Source organism: Theropithecus gelada, chromosome 3 (genome assembly GCF_003255815.1).
Source record: "Theropithecus gelada isolate Dixy chromosome 3, Tgel_1.0, whole genome shotgun sequence".
In the NCBI taxonomy this organism is placed as follows: Eukaryota; Metazoa; Chordata; class Mammalia; order Primates; family Cercopithecidae; genus Theropithecus; species Theropithecus gelada.
In genome coordinates this window covers 151,165,572-151,189,008 of record NC_037670.1, presented here as the reverse complement: position 1 = coordinate 151,189,008, position 23,437 = coordinate 151,165,572, and the positions used below count along the sequence as shown (strand labels likewise).

Below are 23,437 nucleotides of genomic sequence, written 5' to 3'. Positions count from 1 at the left end.
TTTATGAAAGAAATTTGTTGTAATCTTTGTACAATTTTTGTATGTCTGTGTGTTGGGGGTGGGGTGGAATTGACTGAATATGTCCTCGTTTATAAATTTGGGCTTAAAAAAAGGGCACATCACCTTTGCCACATCACAAGGTGAGACCTTCTGGCTATATCAGGTTGATGGAAGTGAATCATACTATGCGTTTATATTGCCTCTTTCAGTTGCAACACCAGGGAAGGTTGATGTATCCAAGGGTGGTGTTCAGATTATTTAACAGCCTTTAGAGCTACCTGCTGTTTTTGTCTACCTCAGGCACTCTTCAGGTCAAGGTCCGTTATTTCTCAGTTTCCATAAGTGGCCATGTGAGGGCGACTTGAAGAGCCCAGCTGGAAGCAGGTTCCCAAGACCTGGGTTTGGTACCCAAAAGCACCTGGGCATTTGCCTGCAAGGTGCCACACCATCACCCAGGGTTCTGTTTCTTTCGACTGGAATCTAATGGGGACCCAGTGGGGTTAGCACGTGGGGATGGCTGTATGGAGGAGGAACTTCATCAGGTGTCCAAGACTGGTGGGCACTCCCTCAGAGGAGCTCTCGTAGGGCAGAGGTCTTTGGGGGATTTGGGGAGAGCTACTAGGTGCCATCACTCTTCAATCCTAAGGGGCTCTGGAACAGGAAACCAATTCTGAACTTGATGGATAAGGGAGGTCCAGGAAATCAGTGCACAGGGCTGTGGATGCTGGGGTGGGGAGTCCAGGGAGGGTAGCATCTACTTACTGTAAAGAATTATTTCACATTTCAACAGCCCTTTGCCACATATTAGTGCACACTGGCTTTTTTAGGTATAGAGAAGGATGGAGCACGTTCTGTAGTCTCAGCCGAGGTTTGGAGTTCATTCATCCAGCATCTCTTCCACAGAAATGTAGGACTATTCACAGAAATTTGGTGGCCAAGAAATAACTACAAGAACAGTAGACAGTAGAATGTTTTTAAAATGCTTCAAATAAACTAGGAAAATATTCTTCTTCTGTTCTATTTTTTTGTGTAATTCACTCTTTCCTCTAACAAAAGCATCTCCTCTTCTTGATTCTCAGAGCTACCATAATACTGTGAGAGTGTACACATGCTTTCTCATGTTTGAACCTAATCAGAAAACATCAATTTGATATTTTTAATCAATTTTTTTCTATTTCCAAATATATCCTCCGAAGTGCTATGTCTATGCAGCACCAGTCACCCAAGTTCTCAGAAAAGTAGACGATGAGAAATTACAGAACCAGAGAGATTATGATTTATTTTTCTTCCTGATAATTATTACAGCTATGCATTTAATAATGCACAGACAGCTTATGTTTCTAACTATTGTAGTGATACGTAAAGCCACATAGCAATACTTTACTACTTGTAGGTGCTTCATGAAATCTTATCCATTGTTCTGCAATCCAGATTGACATTTACTGAAACATAACTTTGATAGTGCCACAGATTATTGATAATCAATAGCTTTTTGACCAAAGCTCTTTTGAAAGAGGACCTATGGGAAATGAAATAAGACAGAAATGATTTGACAAGGTCTAAGATAGGAAAGCTACTTTTATCTGACTTTTATTAATGTCAAACTGCCTATCATTAATATATTCTGATGATTAGGGATTTACACAGCAAAATCAAATGTTTCAGAAATATATGCACTAACATACAATACCATTACATGACATAATTTTACACACAAGTACACATATATACCTGTCTCACCATATACACATAATGTAGTTATAAAACTTCCTATTGAATCTCAAGCTGCTCTTTTATGTACATTTAACAGTGCATGAAAGTTTTATGTTTATGACTGTGTTATTGTTCATAAAATGTATCAAAACAATTTGTGAGAATTATTTCTCATGCATGATTATGATCATTTGTAACTAGATAGCATTGCTGGTTTTACTGAAATGGAAAACGCAGCTCTTAGAAGAAAAAAATAATAAATTGGACTGTGGGGAGTGGTTATAAATTAAGAATTGAATTCTGAGGATTATCAGGACAAATCAAATGACTTTTATCCTTAGGAGTTGCGTTAGTCACCTGCTTGAAGGTGGAGTATTAGAGTGCTTGGCAAGCTACTGACTTGTTAATGTTCTGCTTAGATCTGTGGCAAAGTACTAAAAAATTATTTGCCTCAGTTTTATCATGTCTAAAATGAAAACAGTAGCACCCACCTTATATGGTTGTAATGAACATTAAATGAAGTAATACAATAAATAACTTTGCCCCGTGTTTGGCACATCAGAGGTCTGTAAATGTTGCTTACGATTAGTCCAATATCTCAATATTCCACATGGTCAGTGAGAGACATGATAGATAATGAGTGTACTGGGTAAAGTGAAGGTCCCATTAGAAGAGGAACTTGAGTTTGTGTGAGAAAGTTCAGAGACAATCTTTGCATTCAAAATGCTGACTGTTTGTCCCCACAGCCAGTCCTTTCTGCCTGTCTTTGACATTGGCCTTAATACTTGGAAAATCTCTCTGCATTCAAAAAGTAAACTTTATATAAGATGAATTTATTTTCCTGCGGTACCATGTGGGTAGGTATCATCCCCTAGGCAGTTATATTTTGAATGGATTTGGTAAATTCAGTCTGTGCTCATACTCTGTTAACAGGTGTTGAGACTAGAGTGAATAGGTGAACCCTGCTCTCGGGGCACTCACGGATTAGAAGGAGAGACAAACAGTCGGACCAACCATTCTAGCGCAATGAAGCAGGTGCACTGATGAAGGTATATATACGGGTTTGCAATGGCAGCCTAGAGAGAGGTTCCTAATCTGGCCCAGCCTCTGGTGGGAATTGTCACTGTGGCCAAAGGAGGATACTGACAGGAGGATTTACTCTTCTCCATATACTCTATCTCTTCTTGTTCTATTAAACCAGATTTATGATAGCTTTCACATTCTCAATGGTAAGCATTTATCAGTCAGTTATTGGATTGAACTCTGCTTGTTTTCAAAGAGCCAGTTTCTCTGGCTGAATTCAACCATAGTATAAATTTGTAGAAAGAGGGTATATGGTTAGGCATATTTGAATGCAATAAATTTGCCTTGAATATCTCTTAGTGGATTGAATGAATTTTTGAAATAAGTAGATTATTCTTTTTCTTTTTCCTGGAAAATATATTAGGTATTTCATTTCCTCCAAAGCATTGTCTTTATTGTTCCAAACATTACTGTTTCTTTTTTCTTTTTATGAAACTGACATATGTTCTTAATTTAGCAATACAATCAGCATAATTTGTTTAAGTTTTCTACTCAGTAATCTCGGCCCACACATGAGGGGTGTATTGTCTACCTGAGAGTGAATTAGAACGAACGAGTCTCTCTATTTTGTTAGGCAGAAACTCTCAAGAGGCAGGTGGTCCTTATTAGTGATTACAAAACATACTGTAACCTAGAGGTTCAGAGTAAACAGAAGAGCCTGAATTGTGAAAAGAACAGCCATATGCTGCTCTGTGTCCACAGGGAAAACGTGTCTTGGGGATACCGTATGGGCCAAAAATAACTCAGGGCATTTTTTTTAATGCTTTTTCCAGCCAGAACCACTTGATTACTGTAGGAATGAAACATATGTTTTTATTGGTTTCAACATATTATTCTTTTTATAATCAAGGAAATAGGTTGAATATAAATGATAAAAACAAAGAATAGTGACTTTACAAGGTGTCCCAATCACAGTGATTAGTGGCAGAGTGTAATTTGGAAAGGTGATTTGAAGGAGAACCTGATTTAATAATTTTTAACCTGATTTAATTTTCAGTGGATGACTCCATAGAAGAACAACTTCGAATAGGGTACTGAGCTTTGAACCTCAGTTTTCTCATCTAAGTCGGGTAATAGATACTGTTATGAATCGTAAACACATATGGTGGTTAAGAACAAGATCTCAAAGTCCAAAAGAAGATATTTGAATTCTGACCTTTCATTCATGAGCTGTGTAGCTTTGGGCATGTGACTCAGACTCAGGTTCTTTATCTACCTACTTGATAGAGTTCTTGAGATCATCAAGGAAATTGTATGTACAAAAGTCCTAGAACGTTGACTGGCACATATTAAGTATTGAATGAATATGATAATAATAAATTTTGTTTTGTTTTGCTAGTACAACCAGCCTACCAAAGAGGACCTTTACTGGGTATTTCAGTATGAAATCAAACTGAAGCTGTATTTGCAGTCTTCTTTCTGTCTTTATTCTGATGTTCTGAATAGGGAGTAGCTGTAACGAGAGGTATATGCACCATGATAACTTGGCTGTTTACACAATAAGTCCAAAGTATTTGTTTTGGTATTTTAAAAAGTAGGCTCTATGATTCAAATGCTTTGGAAAAAACTAAAACTTGAGCAAACTTTCTGATGGAATTTTACCCCACAAAATTAGTCTTTACCACATACCTATAGTATAGTATTTATTTTAATTGAATGTATGTATTTTCTTATAGATGATCAGTTAAATATATATATGCTATATGTATGTATACTGGAGCTTCCTTGGCTTGCTTGGAATAAAAAAAGGGAGAATTCCTAAGTCTCCCCATTTGTCTCAGGGATTTTTTTTTTATTCTTGATAAACATCAACTGTTTTTTTTTTTAATATGAATATCATTAATTTCATAGAGGAACAGCTTTTATATAATGAAAAATATTAAAATGGTTTTGGAGTAACAATGGACTGAATAGAGTTGAAACAGTGTTTGAGAGAAGACTTGACCTTTGTTTGCTTTGTTAGGAAACATGCATTTTCTCTTTGCCTCTGTTTCCCTGTTTGCAAAGTTGCTTACATGTGAAAATGTTCTTTCCTATGATTGTCAGTGCACACACATACATACATACACACACAAACACATACGTATATATATAAAATATATAAAAATATATATAAATATATATATATATTTGTTCACCCTATGAAATAAGTATTATATGAAGCACTCCTTTTCCTACATAGCACAAATGTGAGTCAATTTCCTGGGCCCTTTCTCTATATTCTGTTAGAACTTTAAATGCCACTCTAGTTCTTAACTTTGTACTCGATTATGAAAATACTTTGTTCTGTTTCCTTTCCTTGCAACAAGATGATTTTTAAAGCTGTATATTTGTTTATTAGATGCTAATTTATTCTTTTCAAAAAGTCATTTTGAGGTCATTACTTATGTCTCTGTTTATGAGATAACAAGATATAAGGTAATAATATGATTTGGTAAAGTCATATTATTCACAGATTGAGCAAATGTTAAGGTGATTAAATTTGAACTACATTCTTGCCAAGCCCAGAGTAAGTACTCAGTGTGTATTTAATATGTCATGAATAATATGCTGATCTTTTCTACATATTGACTGAACATAGATGGATGATCCAAGATTATCTATTAGGAAGTGCACTCATGCACAGATTATTTATTCAGTGATTGTTCCCTGCCAGGCAGGATGAATATCATGGCAGGGCATCAGTATAAAATATACAGTCATCCCTATGTAGATATGGGGAATTGGTTTCAGGACCACCACATACACCAAAATCTATGCACGACCATTTCCCCCAGTCAGCCTTGTAGAAACCATGCATATGAAAAATCAGGCCTTCTAATATGCAGGTTTCACATCTGCCAATACTATATTTTCTGTCTGTGTTCGATTGAAAAAAACCAATGTAGAGGTCATACACTCCAAACCCACGTTGTCCAAGGGTCAACTATATTTCCAGATATCAACAGATTTCTAATCCATTAAGGGCAACCATATACTCATAACTACAATAAATGTATAATTATACAGGTACAGATTAAATAATAAGCTATTTGAATTCATTGGTTTGAATGTGAATTCAAGGAATCAATGATCATCTTAAACTAGGGACTTTGGATAGTTTCTTGACGTAGATGAAATTTAAACTAGACTTTAAATTCTTTTAATGGTCAGAAATATTTGGAAAAACATATAGGCCATTAAAAAAGCATCCATTCATCCATCCATGATTCATCCATTCATGTATTCATTTTGTAAAACAGAGCCTCCAGTTTGCCAATGCTGCAGTGCATGCTGGGATGGTTTAGAAGTGTCTCAGATTCAGTTCATTGTGTCATCCATGAAGTAACAGGACTATGCAGGTTCAACATCCAAGGATGTGTCTCTTTCATGAGCCCATACTAATACATCCAGCTGTGTTCCTTTATTCTTTTTCAACTTTAAACACAAATTCATAATTAGCAAAGTATTATCAGCATTCACAAAGAAACATATTCTCTCTTGGTCTAGAGGCTGGGGAACTAGAGAACTGTACTGGTGTATCTGGTTTAAAACATTTCAGTACAAATGAGTCAAGGAGACCCCAGTAGTTAGATGGCCTGACGGGTGCAGCCTGACCCTTCCCTTCCATTCTCAGAGAAGCAAGATAATTGGAGGCAAGGAAACTGTTCTACTTGGCTTCATGTCTTTAATGATTAGTATAATATGGGACTTACTAAATGTTCCCACATGAATAAATTAATAAACCAAAAATGTAAAGCACTGTTATCTTTACAAGGCCAAAAAGGTTAGCTGACTCTATGATACTGAGATAATGTATAACCAAGGAGCACACTTTAGTAAGGGTAGAGCTAGAAGTCATTGTCAAGGTAATCAAGGACAAACTCCAGAATGGGTAATCACGTTAAAAGATCCTTGCAATCAGACCAGGTAGAATCTAAGGGAAAGTCCAAAGTTACAAAAAGGAGCAAGAGGAGTGCATGTAAGTGACACAGATAAAATTCTAAGGGGCACATTGTTACTATTACCAATGGCTTTGGCTTTTATTCTTGCCCATGCCATTCGCAGACCTTCAAATCCTGCAGATGGCTTTAGAGTTACTGAGTGACTTCTGATAACTGTCTTTGAGGAGCATTTGCCATTGAATGGGCAGATCTATTCTGCTTACACGAGGACTTCATAATGCAAGTTGTTAAGTACAATAATACAGATGAGGACTGTTGTCTAGGTTTTCATAGAGAGCTAGATAAAGGCTCAGTTTCTTTATGGGACTGAGTATGATTCTGAGCTCCCAGAACAGAGGACAATCTGATCAGAGAACATTGTGGGGAATGAAGAGAGATAGCTTGAACTTAAATTCTATAAGACCCCATATACCATGAGAACATTTTAAGATATTTTTGAGCTACAGGGAGTTTTTCAATAGAGAGATGCTCACGTTTAAGCTTCAGGAGAATGTCTTTGGCAGCAAAGTGCAGATTGGCTGGAGAAGAGGTAGTTCCATGAGCTAAGTCAAAGACGTAATTAAGAGTTTTTTTTTTTCTATTTTACTTAATTTTTGGATAGATTTTCCCTCGCCTATTTATCTACTTTGCTCCAGCCTTAATTCATAAAATATTTTGAAAGGCCTTACTAAGATGTATTTATCACAGGAGGACAAATAAATAAGTGAGGACATTAGGAACAAGGGATAAAAAGAGTTCGTGAATTTTAGTTCATACTCAACTTACATTTTCCCAATAACAACAACAAATAGATTCATCTAGGCTATTCAGTAGAGTAGGTGAAATAATCTTGCCACTATTCTAAGAATATACAAAACTATGCCGTACCAAATCTGATTTAATCTGATTAGGACTTGAGAAGCTGAATTTAGTGATCCAGATCCAGTTGGAGGCAGGTTTCTAGGGTAATCTACTGGTATTCAGGGTGTCTAGTTGTTTTTCAGGGAGAAATGGGCATTGAAAACCTGTCATTATAAAAAAAAAACCCCAGGAAAAAACCATAAGAGTTTAATTAGTTATTTAAATAATAACTGAAAATAGCAGAAATGGAGAAGAAACAACAAAAAAGGTAGACTTCACATATGACTGAGAACATGTGATATTTGCTAATAGAATGGTGGTTAGCAAAGGCAGGGAAGAGTAGGGGAGGGGAATTAAGAAGGGTGGGTGGGAGTATAAAAAATATAGTCAGATAGAAGGATGGAGTTCTAGTGTTGAATAGCACAATAGGATGATGATAGTTAACAGTACTTTATTGTATATTTCAAAATAGCTGGAAGAGAAGATTCAGAATGTTCCCAACATAAAGAAATGATACATGTTTGAAGGAGATCCTAAATCCCCTGATTTTATCATTACATATTGATGCATGTATCAAAACATCATATGTACCCAACAGATACGTACAACTATTATGTATCCATAATAATTAAAAATTTCAAAGATAGCAGTTTAATTAGAAAAGTAAAATCAAAGAAAATGATGCTGCTTAAAGACATAACATAAAATAAGAAATGTGTTTTTATACCAGCACCAAAGACGGATAAAAGAAGCTGGTGACTCTAGACTTTTATAGGGATAATAAAGTAATAAAAATGAAAATAAATGGTATTTTAATCCTTATTTTAACCTTGGGAGGAGTAAAATAAGTACAATTTTAACATAACAAGTAGAATAAGTAAGGTTAAAATAAGGTTATAAACATAAAATGAAGCTCTGGAATAGAGGAATAACTGGTAAAAAGTCATTTTATTATGGTAGTTTTACATGTGAATCCTGTATCCTAGAGTACTTGTAAAAGCTCGGTGGGTTTCATCAGTGTTATGTGAAATCTAAAGTGTACAAGAGCATTACAACTAAGAATTGAAAAGTATTGTATATGAATTAAAATATGTAGCCTCCAATTGTAGATAGATCAGTGATTTATTAGAGCAAGACAAAAGAATAATTGATGTTTATTGACTGAATCAAAAATTTCTCAAGACATATTTCCTCAAAGCTTCCAATAATTAATTGCAGGAGGAGAGCCAAAAGCTGGGATCCTCCTAAACTCCCCATACTATGTTAATAGGGTTATGGATGCCATATTTTCAACTGAAGTTACAGAAATATGCAACTGTGTGTAATCTCCGGGGTTTGAGATGTAAAACAATGTTTTCTCTTTAGATTATTTCTTTTTAGTTGTATATTTAAATGATGAAATATACAACAAGGACATAGAAATGTACTAAATTTTGCTAGTATTTGATTGTTTTCACTTGTCATAAAATCATTTTTATTGACATTATTGTGAGATAATTGCAGCTATATTTGCAGGTGTAGGAAATAATTGAGATTCCATGTCCCTTTTACATAGGTTTTTCCAGTGATGACATTTGCAAAATTATTGTACAGTATCACAACTAGGATATTGACATTCATATAATCTACCAATCTTATTCAGATCTCCCTAGTTTTACTTGTATTCCTCTGTGTGTGTGAGTGCATGTGCTTATAGCTCTCTGCTATTTTGTTAACCATTTTTGTCTGTGTATGTGCTACCGCAGTAAACATACAGAACATTTCAGTTACCACAAGGATCCCTTATGTTGTCTTGTCATATCCATATTGTTTTCTATCCCATATGCCTCTCTCCCCAATGCCTGAAAACCACTAATACATTCTCTATTTACATAATTTTATCATTTCTAGAGTGTTATACAACCCCATCCATACGTGGGCAAAGGACATGAAAAGACATTTTTCAAAAGAAGACATACATGTAGCCAACAAGTATATGAAAAAACGCTCAACTTTACCAATCATTAGAGAAATGCAAATCAAAACCACAATCAGATGCCATCTCACACCAGTCAGAATGGCTATTATTAAAAAATCAAAAAATGACAGATGCTGAGGAGGTTATGGAGGAAAAGGGAATGTTTATACACTGCTGGTGGGAATGTAAATTAGTTCAGCCATTGTGGAAATCAGTTTGGAGATTTCTCAAAGAACTTAAAACAGGATTAACATTCACCCCAGCAATCCCATTACTGGGGTATACACGCAAAGGAATATAAATAGTTTTGTTTTTTGAGTTTTTTTTTTTTTTTTTGAGACAGAGTCTCACTGTTACCCAGTCTGGAGAGCAGTGGCACTATCTCAGCTCACTGCAACCTCTGCCTCCTGGGTTCAAGCGATTCTTGTGACTCAGGACTGTGCCACCACACCCAGCTAATTTTTTGTATTTTTAGTAAAGACATGGTTTCACCATATTGTCCAGGCTGGTCTCAAACTCGTGAGCTGAAGTGATCTGGCTGCTTCGGCTGCCCAAATGTTGGGATTACAGGCATGAGCCACTGCGGCCAGCTGAACTATAAATCGTTCTATCATAAAGACAAATGGACGTGTATGTTAATTGCGGCACTGTTCACAATAGGAAAGACACGGAATCATCTTAAATGCCCATCAACAGTAGACTGAATAAAGAAAATGTAGTACGTATACATCATGGAATACTACATGACTACATAAAAGGAGATCATGTCCTTTGCAGAAACATGGGTACCCCATTAAGTAGTATGCTTATTACCTTGGTGTCAAAATAATATGTACACCAAACCTCTGTACATACCCTTTACCTATATAACAAACCTGGGCCAGGTGCAGTGGCTCACACCTATAATCCTAGCACTTTGGGAGGCCCAGGCAGGCTGATTGCTTGAGTCCAGGAGTTTGAGACCAGCCTGGGCAACATGACAAAATCCCATCTCTACAATAAATAAATAAATAAATAAATAAATAAATAAATAAATAATAAAATACCAAAATTAGCTGGGGTGGTGGTGTGTGCCTGTAGTCCCAGCTACTGGGGAAGGGGAGGTTGCTGTGAGCCGCGATCATGTCACTGCACTCCAACCTGAGCAACAGAGCGAGACCCTTTCTCAAAAACAAAAAAGAACAAAACCATTGTCAGATGAGTAGATTGCAAAAAATTTTCTCCCATTCTGTAGGTTGCCTGTTCACTCTGATGGTAGTTTCTTTTGTTGTGCAGAAGCTCTTTAGTTTAATGAGATCCCATTTGTCAATTTTGGCTTTTGCTGCCGTTGCTTTTGGTGTTTTAGACATGAAGTCTTTGCCCATGCCTATGTCCTGAATGGTACTACCTAGGTTTTCCTCTAGGATTTTTATGGTATTAGGTCTAACATTTAAGTCTCTAATCCATCTTGAATTAATTTTCGTATAAGGAGTAAGGAAAGGATCCAGTTTCAGCTTTCTACTTATGGCTAGCCAATTTTCCCAGCACCATTTATTAAATAGGGAATCCTTTCCCCATTTCTTGTTTCTCTCAGGTTTGTCAAAGATCAGATGGCTGTAGATGTGTGGTATCCAGAACCTACAAAGAACTCAAACAAATTTAGAAGAAAAAAACAAACAACCCCATCAAAAAGTGGGCAAAGGATATGAACAGACATTTCTCAAAAGAAGACATTCATACAGCCAACAGACACATGAAAAAATGCTCATCATCACTGGCCATCAGAGAAATGCAAATCAAAACCACAATGAGATACCATCTCACACCAGTTAGAATGGCGATCATTAAAAAGTCAGGAAACAACAAGTGCTGGAGAGGATGTGGAGAAATAGGAACACTTTTACACTGTTGGTGGGATTGTAAACTAGTTCAACCATTATGGAAAACAGTATGGCGATTCCTCAAGGATCTAGAACTAGATGTACCATATGACCCAGCCATCCCATTACTGGGTATATACCCAAAGGATTATAAATTATGCTGCTATAAAGACACATGCACACGTATGTTTATTGCAGCACTATTCACAATAGCAAAGACTTGGAATCAGCCCAAATGTCCATCAGTGACAGACTGGATTAAGAAAATGTGGCACATATACACCATGGAATACTATGCAGCCATAAAAAAGGATGAGTTTGTGTCCTTTGTAGGGACATGGATGCAGCTGGAAACCATGATTCTTAGCAAACTATCACAAGAACAGAAAACCAAACACCGCATGTTCTCACTTATAGGTGGGAACTGAACAATGAGATCACTTGGACTCGGGAAGGGGAACATCACACACCAGGGCCTATCACGGGGAGGGGGGAGGGGGGAGGGATTGCATTGGGAGTTATACCTGATGTAAATGACGAGTTGATGGGTGCAGCACACCAACATGGCACAAGTATACATATGTAACAAACCTGCACGTTATGCACATGTACCCTACAACTTAAAGTAAAATAATAATAAATAAATTAAAAAAGAAAAAAAAAAAGAACAAAACCAAAAGAACAAAAATCCACAAACCAAACTTCACGTGTACCCCTGAACCTAAAATAAAAGTAAAAATAAATATAAAGTTTTCATCAAAGCTGTGTAAACAGATCACACAGTATGTAAATCTTTGAAGTTAGTTTTTTTTTACTGAGCATATTTTTAAAAAATTTCATCCAAGTTGCTGCATTGCTTTTTATTGTTGAGTAGTACTCCAATGATGAATGTACCAAGGTTTGTTTAACCACCCACACTTTAAAGGACACCTGTAAAATAGTTATGGAGAAACCTGCCGTGAGCATTTATTGAATTGTATTTAGAGAACAGCATGGTAGAGTGATGTCTTGTCTCAGAACTGAACTAAGTCATTTCTTAATGGACAGATAAAATTTATGTATTTACTATGTACAGCATGATGTTTTGAAGCATATATACCTTTTGGAATGCTTAAATCTAGCTAACATATGCATTACTTCACGTAGTCATGATTTTTGTGATAAGAACACTTTATATCCACTCCTTTAGCATTTTTCATGAATACAATATATTATTATCTATAGTCACCTGCTATACAATAGATCTCTTGAACATATTCCTCCTACCTAACTGAAATTTTGTATCCTATGCCCAATATTTCACAAATTCTGCCATCCTCCAACCACCCAAGCCCTTGTTAACCATCATTCTACTCTCTGCGTCTTTGTGGATTCCATGTATGAGTGAGATAGTATGGTATTTATCTTTCTGTACCTGGCTTATTTTACTCAACATAATGTCCTCTAGCTTCATCCAAGTTTTCACAGATGACAATATTTCATTCTTTTTATGGAGAAACAGTATTCCATTATGTATATACACCACATTTTCCTTATCCATTCATCCACTGATGGACACTTAGGTTGATTCTACATCTTGGCTATCATGAATAATGCTACAATGAACCCGATAGTGCAGATATATCTTCAACATACTGATTTCACTTCCCCTGGATGTATACAGAGTAGGAGATGGCCAGATCATATGATAGTTCTATTTTTAATTTTTTGAGGAATCTTCATATTATTTTCCATAATGGCTGCACTAATTTACATTCCCACCAACAGCTTGCAAAATTCCATTTTCCCCATATCCTCACTAATACTTGTTACCTTTTTGATAATAGGTATTCTATCATGTGTGAAGTGATACCTCATTATGATTTTAATTTGCATTTTCCTAATGATTAGTGATATTGGGCATTTTTTCATATACCTATTAGCTATTTGTATGTCTTCTTTTGAAAAGCGTCTATTCAGGTCCTTTGCCCAATGTTTACCAGGTTGTTTGTTTGTTTGTTTGTTTGCTAATGAGCTGTTTGAGTATCATATATTTTGGATACAACCTTTTGCCAGATGTATAATTTACAAATATTTTCTCCCATTCTGTAGGGTGTCTCTTCACTCTTGTTGATTGTTTCCTTTACTGTGCAGAAGCTTTTTAGTTTTGTATAATCCTGTCATTTATTTTCGCTTTTGTTGTCTGTGCTTTTGGGGTCATATCCAAAAAGTCATTCCTTAGACCTATGTCATGGAGATTTTCTCCTATTTTTTTAATAGCAGTTTCATAGTTTGGGGTCTTATATTTAAGTACTTAATCCATTTTAAGTTAATTTTTATATGATATGAGAAAATTACCTAAATTTATTCTTCTGCACATACATATCCAGTTTTCCCAACACTAGTTATTGAAAATACTGTAATTTCCCCATGGTGTGTTCTTGGTACCTTTGTTGAATCAGTTTGCTATGAAAGTATGGATTTATTTCAGGGCTCTCTATTCTGTTCCATTGGTACATTTGTTTTCATGCCAGTTCTATGCTGTTATAGTAACTATAGCTTTGTTGTATATTTTAAAGTTAGGTAACATGGTGCAGCTTTGTTCTTTTCACTCCAGATTGTGTTGGCTATTCAAAATCTGTTGTAGTTTCATACAAATTTTAAAATTGCTTTTTCTAGTTCTGTGAAAAATGGCACTTGCATTTTGATAGGGATTGCATTGAATCTGTAGATTGCTTGGTGTAGTATGGACCTTTTAACAATATCAACTTTTTCAATCTGTGAACACAGGATATCTTTTCATTTATTTCTATCCTCTCAATTTTTTTCATCAGTATTTCATAATTTTCAATGTATAGATCTTCTAGCTCCTTGGTTCAATTTATTCACAAATGTTTCATTTTTTGTAGTTAGGTAAAGGGGATCACTTTCTTGACTTTTTTCAGATTGTTTGCTGATTTTTGTATGTTGATTTTGTGTAATGTAACATTACTGAATTTGGATATTAGTTCTAATAGTTTTTTAGAGTTTGTTATACATAACAGCATGTCATCTACAAACAAGGACAATTTATCTTCTTCTTTTCTAATTTGGATTCATTGTCTTTCTTTCTCTTGCCTAATTGCTTTGACTATGACCTCCAGTATATACTGAATAGAAGTGACAAGAGTGGCCACTCTTGTCTTATTCTAGATTTTAGAGAAAAAACTTCCAACTTTTCCCCAGTATGATGTTAGCTATGGGTTTGTCATATGTGGCCTTTATTATGTTGATGTACATGCTTTTTATACCTAGTTTGTTGAGAGTTTTTATCATGAATATATGTTGAATGTTGTCAAATATTTTTTAATCTGCATCTATTGAAATGATCATATGTTTTTTGTTCTCCCTTCAGTTAATGTGATGTATCACATTTATTATTTTACATACGTTGAATCATCCTTGTATCCCTAAGATGAATCCCACTTGATCATGGTGAATGATCTTTGTCATATGCCTTTGAATTCTGTTTGCCAATATTTTGTTGAAGATGTTTTACATCAGTGTTCATCAGGGATATTGGCTTGAGGTTTTGTTTTTTTTTTTGTAGTGTTATCTGGCTTTGGTATCAGGGTGATGCTGATCTTGTAAAATGAGTTTGAAAGTATTCCCTCTTCAATTTTTTAAGAGTTTTAAATAGTATGAGTCATTCTTTAAGTTTTTGATAGAATTCAGCAATGAAGGCATCAGGTTCTGGGCTTTTTTCTTGATGGGAGACTTTTTATTATTGATTCAATCTCCTCACTCATTATTGGTCTGTTTATGTGTTTATTCATTATTGGTCTGCTAAGATTTTCTATTTCTTAATAGTTTAGTCTTGGTAAGTTGTATATGTCAAGGCATTTATCCATTTTTCTCTGGGTTTTTCTATTTGTTTGCATGTAATTATTCATTGTAGCCTCACAATCTTTTGTGTTTCTGATGTATCAGGTGTAATATTTCCTTTTTCATTTATGATTTTATTTATTTGTGTCTCTTTAAGTTTTGTTGAATTTGTTAATCTTTTCCAGAAACCAAATCTTAGTTTTGTTGATCTTTTCTATTGAATTTCTAATATCTATTTTATTTATGTATGATCTTTTTCTTTCCTTCCTTCTACTTTGAGCTTAGTTTGTTCTTGTTTTTCTAGTTCCTTAAGGTACAATGTTAGGTTGTTTACTTGAGACTGTTCTTTTTTGATGCAGGCATTTCTTGCTATGAACTTTCCTCTTGGAACTGTTTCTGTTGTATCCCACAGGTTTGGGTATGTTGTATGTTCATTTTTGTTTGTCTTAAGAAAGTTTTAAATTTATCTTTGAATGTTCTGTAAATATCTGTTAAGTCCATTTGTTCTAGGGTATAGTTTAAATCCATTGTTTCTTTGTTGACTTTCTGTCTTGATGACCTGTCTAATGCTGTCAGTGGAGTATTGAAGTTCCGCACTATTAATGTGTTGCTGTCCATCTCATTTCTTAGACTACTAGTAATCATTTTATAAATTTGGAAGCTCCAGTGTCAGGTGCATATATATTTAGGATTGTGATACTCTTGTGTTGAACGAGGCCTCTTATCATTGTATAATGCCCCTCTTTGTCTTTTTTAACTGCTGTTGCTTTAAAGTTTGTTTTGTCTGATGTAAGAATAATTATCCTGCTCTCTTTTGATTTCCATTTACATGGAATGTCTTTTTTCACCCCTTTTTCTTAAGCTTATGTGAGTTCGTATGTATTAGGTGAGTCTCTTGAAGGCAGCAGATACTTAGTTGGTGAATTATTATCTATTCTGCCATTCTGTGTCTTTTAAGTGGAGCATTTAAGCCGTTTACATTCAATGTTGGTATTGAGATGTGAGGTACTCTTCATTGTGCTATTTGTTGCCTAAATACCATTTTTTAAAAATTTATGGTGGTGTTGTTTTATACGTCCTGTGATATTTATGCTTTAAGGAGGTTCTGTTTTGATGACTTTCAAGGATTTGTTTCAAGATTTAGAGCTCCTTTTAGTAGTTCTTACAGTGCTGGCTTGGTAGTAGTGTATTCTCTCAGCATTTGTTTGTCTGAAAAATATCATACCTTTCCTTTATTTATTAAGCTTAGTTTCACTGGACACAAAAGAGTATTGGCTAATAATTGTTTTGTTTAGGAGGCTGAAGATAGGGCCGCAATCTCTTCTAGTGTGGAGGGTTTCTGCTGAGAAATCTGCTGTTAATCTGATAGATTTTCCTTTACAGGTTACCTGGGGCTTTTGCCTCACAGCTTTTAAGATTCTTTCCTTCATCTTAACTGTAGACAACCTGATGACAATGTGCATAGGTGATAATCTTTTTGTGATGAATTTCCCAGGTGTTCTTTGAGCTTCTTGTATTTGAATGTCTAGCTCTCTAGCAAGATGGGGAAGTTTTCCTCAATTATTCCCCCATATATGTTTTCCAAACTTTTAAATTTCCTCTTCAGGAATACCAGTTATTCTTAGGTTTGGTCATTTAACATAATCCCAAATTCTTGGAGACTTTGTTCATTTTTTTTAATTCTTTTTTTCTTTGTCTTTGTTGTACTGGATTATTTCAAAAATCTTGCCGTTGAGCTCTGAAGTTCTTTCTTCTGCTTGTTCAATTCTATTGCTGAGACTTTCAGTGCATTTTGCATTTCTATAAGTTGTGATTTTTTTATTTATGCTATCAATCTCACTGAAGATTTTTCCCTTATATCTGCTATCATTTTTTTTTTAATTTCATGAAATTGGACTTCACCTTTCTCTGCTGCTTCCTTAATTAGCTTAATAACTGGCCTTCTGAATTCTTTTCCTGGCATATCAAGACTTTCTTCATGGTTTGGATCCCCTACTGGCGAGCTAGTGTGATATTTTGAGGGTGCTAAAAAACCTTGTTTTGTCATTACCAGAAGTGATTTTCTTGTTCCTTTTCATTTGTGTAGGCTATGTCAGAGGGAAGCTGTGGGGCTCAAGGGCTGCTGTTCAGATTGTTTTGTCCCATGGGGTGCTCCCTTGATGTAGTACTCTTTCCTTTTTCCTAGGCATGTGGCTTCCTGATAGCCAAACTATATTGATTATTATTTCTCTTCTGGATTTAGTCACCCAGCATGGCTACCTGGTTCCGGGCTGCCACTAGGGGGTGTCTGCACACAGTTCTGTCTCTTAGCCATGGATAGTAGCACCTGCTCCAGTGGAGGAGGCAGGGGAGTGAAATGTATTCTGTGAGGATCCATAGTTGTATTATTGTTGTTTATTGCACCAGTTTTGTGCTGATTGGCCTCCTGCCAGAAGGTGGCATTTTCAAGACAGCATGAGCTGTGGTAGTATAGGGAAGATCAGGCAGCGGCTGGAGCCCTAGAACTCCCAAGAGAATCTGAGCCTTGTCTTCAGCTACCAGAGTGGGTAGAGAAATACCATCAAGTTGGGGCAGGGTTAGACATGTCTGAGCTGATTCTCCTTGGGCAGGGCTTGCTGCAGCTGCTGTGGGGGGTGGGATTGTGGTTCCCAGGTTAATGGAGTTATGTTACCAGGAGGATTATGGCTGCCTTTGCTGTGTCACGTAGGTTGCCGGGGAAGTGGGGGACAGCTGACAGTTACAGGCCTCACCCAGTTCCCATGCAACCCAAAAGGCCAGTCTCACTCCCATTGTGCCTCCCCACAACAGCACCAAGTTTGTTTTCAGGCAGTGGGCAAGCAGGGCTAAGAACTTGCCCCAGGCTACCAGCCTCCCAGCTGAGAAAGCAAGCAGGACTTTCAGGTTTCACACCTCCTGGCCTGCCTGTGTCTGCACTCTGGATTCACTCGCTCCCCCAAGTTCTGTCCAAGAAACTTTGCACGTTTGGTTGGAATTGTTACAAAGTTCAGCTTGAGGTTTCTTTTTTATCTGTGGTCTTTTCCCAGTTCCACTGGCAACCCTCCCCAAGGATCCCTGTGAGACAAAGTCAGAAATGGCTTCCCTGGGGACCGAGAGAGCCCACGGGGCTCTTCCCGCGCTTCCTTTACTCCTGTATTTCACTCGGCTCTTTAAATTATCTCAGTTCTAGGTAGGGTCAAATCCTTCTCCCATAACTTGGACCTTCGAGTTCCCCAGTGAGGGCGTGTGTTCAGGGATGGACAATCGCCCTTTCCCACTTTCAAACTTTGGACAATCATAGTGTTTGGGCTGTCTCCTGGGTCCTGCAGGAGCAATCTGCTTCCTTCAAAGGGTCTGTGGATTCTCTTGGATTTCCTGGTATGTTCCTGCAGTAGTTCTTTCAGCAAAAGCTCATGATGTTCTCCACATGCTGCTCTGCCTGTCTGAGTGGGAGCTGCAATTTAGTCCTGCCTCCCATCTGCCATTTTCCCCCATAAATCCTATGTATCACATTTTCTTTTTCTTTTTTTTTTTTTTTTGAGACGGAGTCTCACTCTGTCACCCAGCCTGGAGTGCAGTGGCGCGATCTCGGCTCACTGAAAGCTCTGCCTCCCGGGTTTACGCCATTCTCCTGCCTCAGCCTCCCGAGTAGCTGGTACTACAGGCACCAGCCACCTCGCCTGGCTAGTTTTTTGTATTTTTTAGTAGAGACGGGGTTTCACCGTGTTAGCCAGGATGATTTCGATCTCCTGACCTTGTGATCCGCCCGTCTCAGCCTCCCAAAGTGCTGGGATTACAGGCTTGAGCCACCGCGCCCGGCCTGTATCACATTTTCTTAATCCAGTTCACCACTGATGGGCATCTAGGTTGATGTCATGCTTTGCTTTAGTGAATAGCTCTGTGATAAGCATATGAGTGCATGTGTCTTTTTGGTAGAATGATTTATTTTCCTTTGGGCATATATCCAGTAATGAGATTGCTGGGTCGAATGGTAGTTCAACTCTTAGTTCTTTGAGGATTCTGCAAACTGCTTTTCACAGTGGTTGAAATAATTTACATTGTCACCAACAGGTAATCATCAGAAAAATGCAAATCAAAATACTTTTCCATCTTTCTATCAATATTACACTGTCTGTGGCACTAGAACCAAACTCTTTTACTGAGTATCCAAGAATTCATTAAAGTTCCCCCTGCTCTGTCTTTCTGTTCTAATACTCTTCTAGACTTGCCTGTAACTAGTTTTTATTTGACTGCTTTTCTAGCTGTCAGAACCATGGGTACATATGTTTTTTTACATTCGGGTCATTTCATTAGATTCAAAAGTCAGATATGAGTTCTAGATGAAGCCATTACGTGATCCTTGAAAGTACTGACCTAACATCTTTGAGATTTTTCTGGAGGGAATCAGAGGAGACTGAAGTTGTCATATGCTATATAAATCCTCTACTAAGAACATAGTTTAAACTTAGTGACTGTGCTTTCAATTTTTTAAACTTAGGCAACTAATTATCCTGTTTCTAATGTTAGCTTATTGAAGAATTGGCTGATTTTTTTTTTTTTTTTTTTTTTTTTTTTTGAACAGAGGCTTGCTGTGTCACCCAGACTGACTGGAGTGCAGTGGCACAATCTCGGCTCACTACAAGCTCCATCTCCCGGGTTCATGCCATTCTCCTGCCTCAGCCTCCCAAGTAGGTGGGACTACTGATGCCTGCCACCATGCCCGGCTAATTTTTTGTATTTTTAGTAGAGACGGGGTTTCACCATGTTAGCCAGGATGGTCTCAATCTCCTGACCTTGTGATCCGCCCACCTCAGCCTCCCAAAGTGCTGGGATTACAGGTGTGAGCCACTGTGCCGGGCCAAGAACTGGCTGATTTTTATAAAGAGTATCCATAAAATGTGTAACGGGTGGATTTTATGTTGTTTAAGGCACAAATGAACTTAATGGAGAGACCTTATGAAGATTGTGATGATAAGAAAAGCATAATTGGAAATTAGGAGATGTGTTTTTAACTCTCACTAATCCTCAGATGGGTTTATGCTTTATTGCTTAATATGTAGTGCCTCAATTTCCATATTCATAGAATTAGGAATTTATTAGAGTTATTCACCAAAATTTCTTCCTGATATATTCTCTAATTATATATTTCAGATATTGAAAATTAGGTTAGAGTGTATTTTTCTGCTTATCTATTTATTTATTTTTATAGTTAAAAGTTACTCTAATAAGTTTATGGTCTCAATCATTTGTATAAACAGAAGTGAAGCTATACTCACAGTGTTTAAGAATTCAGAGATCTTCCTTATATGATTAATAACACATTTTATTTTCAATTGGGTTATTTATTTTGAAGAAGAATGAATGCTTATAGCTTATGAAAACTAAAACTAACATGAGAGAGTACAGTAACCACTTATTTTGCTTACCATTGTTTTAATAAACATATAAAAATTATTTAAAATGATTAGTTTTTTTTTTTTTTTGCTCTCACAGCAGCATGTTTTAAAAGATGATTTTAAAAATAGGGCTCTGCTACAGGGAAGCTAAATTTATTCCATTAGGTAGACTAAATTAAAACAGGGCTAAGCGGAAAAGACTAATGTGATTTGGGAAATGCTAATTGTTTGAAAAGCACTTTTTGATGAAGATGAAAGAAGAGTTAAGTTCTATGTTTGCAAAGTTAGAAGTTTTTATGGTCTATAGAAGAGCAGACCACAAATGAGCTGTAAATGTAAGCTACTCTTATTTTGCTTCTCATGAAAAGAAAATTAAATGATTTCGGAATTTCTGCTGTGCCATCTAAAATCTGGTTACATTCAGCTTGTAACATTGAGACAGTCAGTCAACAAACATTTATAGGCATACCTCAGAGATATTACAGGTTAGTGTCAGACTAACCTGCACATTAAGGTGAGTCACAAAATTTTTTCGGTTTCCCAGTGCACATAAAAGTTATCTCGGCCAGGCGCGGTTGTTCATGCCTATAATCCCAGCACTTTGGGAGGTCAAGGTGGGTGGATTACTTGAGGTCAGTAGTTCAAGACTAGCATGGCCAACATGGAGAAACCCTGTCTCCACTAAAAATACCAAAATTAGTTGGGTGTGGTGGCATGTGCCCATAATTCCAGCTACTTGGGAGGCTGAGGCAGGAGAATGGCTTGAACCCAGGAAGTGGAGGTTGCGATGAGCCCACATTGTACCACTGCACTCTAGCCTGGGTGATGGTGTGAGACTGTGTCTCAAAAAATAAAAATAAAGTTATCTTTACAGTATACTCTAGTCTATTAAGTGTACAATGGCAATCTATCTAAAAAAATACATATCTTAATTTTGAAATAATAATTGTTAAAAGTGCTCATGATCTGAATCTTCACTGAGTCATAATCTTTCTGTTGGTAGAGGGTCTTTCCTCTGTGTTGATGGCTGCTAATAATTAGGGTGGCAGTTGCTGAAGGTTGGGGAGGCTGTGGCAATTTTAAAAAATAAGGCAACATTGAGTTTGCCATGTAAATTGACTCTTTCACAAAAGATTTATCTGCAGCATATGATACTGTTTGGTAACATTTTACCTACTGTAGAACTTAGTTTGAAACTGGAATGAATCTCAAACCATATTGCTGCTTTATCAACTAAGTTTATGTAATATTCTAAATCCTTTGTTGTCGTTTCAACAATGTTCACCAAATCCTCAGCAGGAGTAGATTCTGTCTCAAGAAACCACTTTCTTTGCTCGTTCATAGGAAGCCGTTACTCATCTGTTCAAGTTTTATCATGAGATGGTAGCAATTCAGTCACATCTTCAGGTTCCAATTCTAATCTAGTTCTCTTGGTATTTCTATCACATCTACAGTTACTCCCTCCACTGAAGACTTAAACACCTTAAAGTCATCCATGGGAGTTGGAATCAACTTCTTCCAAACTGTTGCTAATATTTATATTTTGACCTCTTTGCGTGAATCTTGAATGTTCTCAATGGCATCTAGAATGGTGAAGCATTTCCAGGAAGTTTTCAATGTACTTTCTCAAGATCTATGAGAGGAATCATTATGGTAGCTACAGCATTAAGAAATGTGTTACTTTTCTTTTCTTTCTAATTTTATTATTATTATTTGTGTGTGTGTGTGTGTGAGAGACAGAGTTTCACTCCTGTCACCCAGGCTGGGAGTGCAATGGTACAGTCTCGACTTACTGCAACCTCCTTTCCCAGGTTCAAGCAATTCTCCTGCCTCAGCCTTCCAAGTAGCTGGGACTACAGGTGTGCATGACCACACTCGGCTAATTTTTGTATTTTTAGTAGAGATGGGGTTTCGCCACGTTGGCCAGGCTGGTCTCAACCTCCTGACCTCAGGTCATCCACACGCCTTAGCCTCCCAAAGTGCTGGGACTACAGGCATGAGCCACCACGCCTGGCAAGAAGTGTATTTCTTAAGTAATAAGACTTGAAATTCAAAATTACTCCTTGATATTTGGCCTACAGTTTGGATGTTGTATATTCAGGCATGAAAACAACATTGATCTCCTTGTATATCTCCACTAGAGCTTTGGGGTGACTAAGTACCATGTCAAAGACCAGTAATATTTTAAAGGGAATCTCTTTGAATGAGAAGTGCATCCCAATGGTAGGTTTAATATGTTCAGTAAACCAACATTATGTTGTAAACGAACATAAAGGAAACTATAAAGTCTGGGTAACAGCCTGGGTAACAGGCTTTGTACTTCCATTTATAGAACACAGGCAGACTAGATTTAGCATAATTCTTAAGGGCCCTAGGTTTTTCAGAATGTTCAATGAACATTGTATTCAGTTTAAAGTCACCTGCTTCATTAGGCCCTAATAAGAGAATCAGACTCTCCTTTGAAACTTTGAAGCCAGGCATTGACTTCTCTCTAGCAATGGAAGTCTTAGATGGCCCCTTCTTCCAAAAGAAGGCTGTTTCTTCTCCATTTAAAATCTATTGATTATTGTAGCCACCTTCATTCATTATCTTATCTAGATTGCCTGGATAACTTGCTTTAGCTCCCATATCAGTACTTGCTACATCACCCTGCACTTTTATGTTATAGAGGTTGCTTTGTTCCTTAAATCTTGTGAACAAACCTCTGCTATCTTCAAGCTTTTCTTATGCAACTTCCTCACCTCTGCCAACTTTCATAGACTTAAAAGAGTTAGGACCTTGCTTTGGATTAGGCTTTCGTTTAAG

At 36.8% G+C, this 23,437-nt stretch overlaps 1 protein-coding gene across 2 annotated transcripts in view; it reads left to right on the top strand.

Annotated features, from left to right (window-relative positions):
* The window catches only part of GRM8 (glutamate metabotropic receptor 8), an 818,800-nt gene that overhangs the window by 645,772 nt on the left and 149,591 nt on the right, over positions 1 to 23,437 (top strand). The gene's annotated exons all lie outside the window — the stretch shown is intronic.